We start from the raw sequence: 6,427 nt of genomic DNA on the forward strand, positions 1-6,427 counted from the left end.
CTCAGCTGAAAAGGAGGGCGGGCGTGTCCTGGACTAGAGGGATGCCATGTCACAGCACAGGAGGAGTCCAAAGCATGGAACTTTTGGTTGTCTTCCTGCATGCGGTCAAGGCACCCCTCTCCAAACAACTGGGGCCCTTCGTCCAATCATGCAACTTGCCCGCCCTTCCCCTTCAGCCTAGGCGCTAGTCGCTCCAGGACCAGCTCCCGCCGCTGGTTCCGAACAAGGCTGTCGGTATGCGACAGCGTGGAGGTGGCAGCCCCTACATGGCGGACGATCGCTTCCTTGTCTACTGGTCCCTCAGTCTGGAGGGACTTAAAGATGCCCGCCAGAGGACCAATGACGGCGGTGTTCGCCACTTGAACGCCTTTCAGCGCCCTGCCGCAGGAGAAGTTGAGGCTCACGTTCTGGGACATTGAGTGCCGGAGGACGTCGTCGTCGATGGTGGGGACGACGAACATCGCCCCTTCAGTCCTTCCGTGGTGTTTGGCCTGCCGACAACGCTCTTCCCTCCCCTCCGACTTCCATTGCTTTTCTAGAAACAACGTCTCCAGGGGGGGCTCAGATTGCGTTGCCCTATTAGCCGCCTCGAGCCACGGCTGCTGGGGGTCACCCCTGGCCTCGTCGACAGCGGGGCGAGGCAGCCCCGCCAGAGGCTGCAGAGACGCCAATATGTCCTCAATTGCAGCCAGTCGCTCTTCCATCTGCATAAAAAAAAGAAAAAGCTAAATCAAAAGCTCATTGAGAAACGTATTCCGTATCCTTCTACATGAGCTACCGCGATGCAATACCGAAAAAAATGTCATAAATTGCTCATAGCGCATCACCATTCCGAGCGAGCGTGTAACATTTAAAGTGTAACATTTTAACCACTCAAGCCAAGTTTCTATGCAAACCGTCACAGTCTATTTTATTTCTGCGATTTCGTTTTCAGAACCTAAACGATTTGGTATAGACGACGACCCATAGCAGTACTACGGCGAAATAAGAATCGTCACATGTTATTTTCGAAATAGCCAAATTTTGACTGTAATTGTAGGTTCAATGGTGTTGACAGCATATATCGGTATCATCGCATCATGGTGGTTATTACTTTGCATGGCGTAAATCATAATATTCTCAATCTGGTTATGTTAGCTATATTTCGCTTTAGTGCGGCAGTTGGACTTACTACAGGAGAGAAATATCAGCCCGATTGAAATAAAGTTGGAACTATCGCCTCTGAAGAACATTCTGTAAACGACTTAATTTTCGCGAATCCCGCGAGCAATCCCGATAAACTACAAACACATTAGAATCTCTATTGAGATCCCACCACGTCACGAAAATTAGAACTCGCGAATTAATCCAAAACTTCAGCTTTTACCTAAATAGCGAAATATTGAGCCCGCGGAAAATAAGTTTTTACAGTATATACCTTACCATTTCACAGCTGGGCCCAGTGGGAGGTGTCAACAGGATCTTCAGAGAAGCCTAACCGCAGTGAAGAAAGTCTACGACCTGCGTCTCTTTTATACTGCCCTGGAAGTTCTCAACAATCCGCATACTATCTTTTATTTTTATCCAGCTGAACGAAAGTTTCACGTTTTACAATACGGCTTCCGCACAATCTTAGCCAAAAGCAAAATAAATAAATAAATATATACATTCATTTTTGTTTGTTTCTCCAGACTTTTGCTATTTTAGTTCCTTTGTAGCGAAAAAGCCAGGAAACGCTCGGTTCTCTTTTTCAAGATAGCTACTGTAGCACTTCGTAAAGACAATGAACTGCCCAGCAAAGGTGCTCAAAACAGGCGCGTTCTTAAACGGAAACTTGGAAGCACAATTCTCTAATTCGCAGAACTGAGAACAGGGCGAAAGTCCCCATTGGTCGTACTGTGTCGAACATAGCCAAACGGCTTTCGACAGATTGGCTAGGCTAATCTCAAGGTGCGGTCGGGGCCGCTAAAGCGAGGGGATGTACAACGGATGTGACATTGCGACTGTGCCTTGTTTACCGCCAAGCACTGAGGATCAAAACACGAACTATGACAAAACGATCGCTCAGAGGAAGAAGCATCTGACACTGCAACGCAGTGACAGCATAAAAGCGAAGCCTCGTGTGAAACGTGTTGGTTGCTCTACCGTGGAAAGTGTAAAGATTCGGAAAGGAACTGATTTCCTAATTTTGAATTAATAGGAGAGATCTCAACAACATGCGCGCTTACCTATTCGACAACTTGGAATTAATTCCTGGTAGTCGCCCGCTGCGACTTCATTCGCTGCGTCGGTGCGCGCTATTGACATTTACAAGCATATTGTTTTCATTTCTTACAAAAACGGAGCTTTCAAATTGTGCAAGGTAAAGAGCAACACTACAATACACCTTTAGTAAAAAAAAAATTAACTTGCCACGTGCAGCTTGCTAGGTGCAGGCACCAATCTCTTCAGGCTCGAATTACGCCAGCGCTGCAGCAATGCATCGAGGTAAATTTAGTATTTCAGCACCTGCCCCAACCTCGCTGGAACTCTGCGCGCGAAAAGCACGAGACAGCACGAGCCGTCTCGGAGACTGCCGCCTGCTTCTTGTGAACTAAAGTTGGGGGGATCGGTGGCCGAGTGGTCTAGCGCACACCAGCTCGGAGCACGTGGAGCGAAAGCTCGCGCTGCAGAACCCAGGGATCCTGGGTTCGAGCCCCACCCCTGTCCGTTTCGATCTGGATGAGCATCGTACCGGCGTGCGGTCGTGTATCACTACTGCGTGGTGCACGTTAAAAACCCCAGGCTAGCGGTTGTACCGCACTGGCTAAATTTCACATCTACAGCTGGGAGACTCGTCGCCCTTGTAAAGCGCGATCCAAACCAACGTTTCTTTTTGCGCCTGTAGGTCGTGCGGCTGCGGATGTGACGCATTTCGTGGCGTTTTTGCTGTTTCCGGGCGCGCTTTCTGAGTGAGAACCGTGCGCTTTGGTTTGGACTGGCGAAACTTCGGGCGAGCGCGCACGCGCGCACACAGGCGCGAGCGCACAAGCAAAGTACAACTGCGACAGACTGGCCGGCCAGACGGCGAGAGAAAGAGAGAGAGAGAGATCGCGTAGTCATGTTGGAAGATAATAAAAGGGGGGGGGGGGAGGGAGGGCAGCCAGACGGCGAGAAACGCGGAGCCGGAACTAGCTTGCCCTCCACCGATTGGCCGGGACACAGGAGCGCCCTAGTACGTCACCGCGCGTTTTTGTGCGCGTCGAGAAGTTGAAATTATCCAACTTTCTTGTGCGCGCCCGGAAGGAGCGAAGAAGCGGCGCGACTTCACGAAAATACGTCACATCCGCAGCCGCACGACCTACAGGCGCAAAAAGAAGCGTTGGTTTGGATCGCGCTTAAGGCAGACCAAGTTATAGGCTGTATAAACACACACACAACCCAAGTTTTTTTAACTAAAGTTATGTCGGCTTCACGCATGCGCCGAACGCTGGGTGAGATCGGTCTATCTGCGGGTGTCCACTGGCTTGTGGCTAGGGTTTGCGTCGTTATATGGCATATCGAGGATTCTGGACCTTCTTCGTGCTTTGTCTGTTTCTCTTTAGGGAGAAAAAAAAAGGGGGGGGGGGGAGCACAAAGATTTGTCTGAGTTGTCGTTGAACAAAGGAGTAATCGGGAAAATAACCTCGAAGGAAAAAAAAGCGGCAAGCGCGAAAGTTCCATGACATTTCATCGAACACCGTTTCATCGAAAAAGTGGTTGTCAGGTACCGAAATGTTCAATTGAAACAATTGGCCAGTATTTTTAAAGAAAGAATTCTAATAACCGGCAGAGAAACGTTGCTAACAAAACAAAACGAAAAATTTGAGGCTAGTGGAGGGGGAGGTGATGGAACCCCGAATCCATCCGCTTGACTACACCCCGTGCAGGTGTGTCCTCCGTCGTGCCATCCAGGCGTCTGTCGTACGAGAGGACAATGAGAGATTTTCCAATTTTATTGGCATAAACCTTTGACGCATTCAATGAAACGGCGTTCGATGCAATGTCCGGTGTAGGTGCGCGTGACCTTCTAGTGCACAACAGAACTTTAAATACCTCACTTTGTGAAAATTTCATGGCTGAAAACCGGCCTCGTCTTTCAGGCCCGTTCGATCTTCTGCGGTTCCGATATAAAAAAGGTTCAGGTCGATTCCGAGGTCACGAATCTTGAAAAAAAGCCAATAGAAGAAAATCTCACCGCAAGACGGACGGACGCGGAGAACTTGCTCATCGGCCTCTTAATGAATGCGGTGAAAACTCATCTGCGATTTTCGTTTTCAGAAATGACATTCTTTTGGTATATAAATAAAAGAAACATTCTTTTTCATATATATATTTTTTTTGAATTTCTAGTAACAACATTTTTGGTGTGATGAATCCCGGGATGAGGGCGATTCGTCACATGCGCACTCGTCACAGGACGATTGGTCAGAGGACGATTCGTCACATAGGAACATTCGTCACAGGATGACTCGTCATGCGGGCAACTGGTCACATCGATCGGGCAGGGGACGATAGTAAATCGCAAATTTCAGCAACTGTCCACATTCCCTGATGAAGAGTTTCACGACCTCCCACTGTCACATAAACCAATGGTTAGGAAAACTAATCGTACAATATTCCTCCGCTTTTCCTTTCATTATATTACGAGTCTTCAGCAGGTTGATCTCAGTTGCTGGCTTGAACGAGCAATAATCCGACTGGCAGCCAAATCAGTTTTCACTTTGGCCTTGCATACCTATTCGACAAAATCAATAAGTATCGAAATTCTTTCTGCTGAATGTAAACGAGTACCCCTCCTGCAGCATCATGGCTCGACCTCTCTCTGTTGCGATCGACTCCATTATTTTGAATGAAGTCCGAGTTCAAAAATAGACGCTCTTGTATGGCCTCCGCATTCACCATTCGGGACGGACCAAGAAGCTAAAACGTCTGTTACAAATTCTTTGACCTTAAGAAGCGGAAGACATGCTAAGATAAGAGGTGACCCACTTTGTGAGGCCGAACCCACATTCAATGTTCGGGACCAAACCACAAGCTAAAGCGTTTGTTACAAATTCTTCGCCTTCGAGAAGCCAAGCGCATACTAAGATATGAGGTGAGCCACTTTGTCCGCCCGAACCAATTAAACAATACAACTTTGGGGGGGACGAACTATTGTGGGACCGGGTGGCAGCGTGACGAGTCATCCTATGACGAATATTCCTGTGTGACGAATCGCCCTGTTACCAAACGTCCAGTGACGTGTGTGCATGTGACGAATGGACCGTATCCCATGGATGCCGTCCTGACACAATTTAGGGGCTCTCTGTGGTCGTCGGATGCAATGACGGGGTCACTTCGTTACTGTTCATAGAACTCCGTGTTGAGGCAATGTCTTTATAGAAAAGGACGTGTCTATCACAATGATAATTGTTCCCATTCTGCAAAACTGTGGACTTCTGCTTATTCAATCATTTTGGTGTCTGCAATATACGAATAGTGTATAAATCTCCGTTTCTGTTCCCCACAGGGACCCCAGAGTAGAGCCGCAAATACTAAATTTAAAAGCTTGATCGTATAATTCTTGAGTTGGTTTATCTCAGCATCTCTCAGTTTTTTCGTAAACTTTTCTCCCGCGAGCCTCTCGGTGTTGCGTTGTTCTCCGGCGGAGAAAAGCTCGCCGGAAATCCGGCGGATGCCGAGAAGAGCTCACCAGACTTTGGATACATGCGGAGAAAAGCTCACCTTTACAAACCGTTGTAACATTATTTCTTCGCAACTCTCGATATTTTATCGAACTCTTACATCAAAGTCATTTAAATGAAAGCCATGCAATTGAACCCAAAAGACCATTTGCTATCTTACCCAAGCATCAAGGAGAATGCAGGGATTGGTGTTCCACGCGCCACACGCGCACGCCTTCCTCGTATAGAAGGTTCGTAGTAAGTAACCAAAATAAAGCATTAATGGACGTGCGTGCAAGACGCCATTTGTTTTAGGTATTTGTTTTAGGAAGGTTACTATACTGCTGAGGCCAGCACGTGTGGCGTGTGCAACATCAATCCCTGCATTATCCTCCATGCTCGGGTAATATAGCGATAGGTCTATTTCATCGAAGCCGCTTCGTAGAACACCGTTTCATCGAACATCATGGTTTCTCGCCAGATCGTTTCTCGTTTTTGTAATTATAGTTTTTTTCTTCTTTGCATTCAACAGATAAAGATAATGTCCCGAATGACAAATGATGAGGCGTTGAATAACTGAAAAAAAAAAAAAAATTAACGTTTAACGGGGCGAAGAAAATAGAAGGTTGGCGTCCCAGGCGTCGATGTCAGCGAAACAGCACGATCGGGACTGACTCCGGCTCTCCACGCGGAGCTCGTTACGTACACGCGTGGGCTTCTGGAACAACCGGCGTAGAAGGTTCGGCGCGCAGAACGTTCTAGCC

This window comes from Ixodes scapularis, unplaced genomic scaffold, assembly GCF_016920785.2.
Source record: "Ixodes scapularis isolate PalLabHiFi unplaced genomic scaffold, ASM1692078v2 ptg001158l_1___fragment_5__unscaffolded, whole genome shotgun sequence".
NCBI classification, from domain to species: Eukaryota; Metazoa; Arthropoda; class Arachnida; order Ixodida; family Ixodidae; genus Ixodes; species Ixodes scapularis.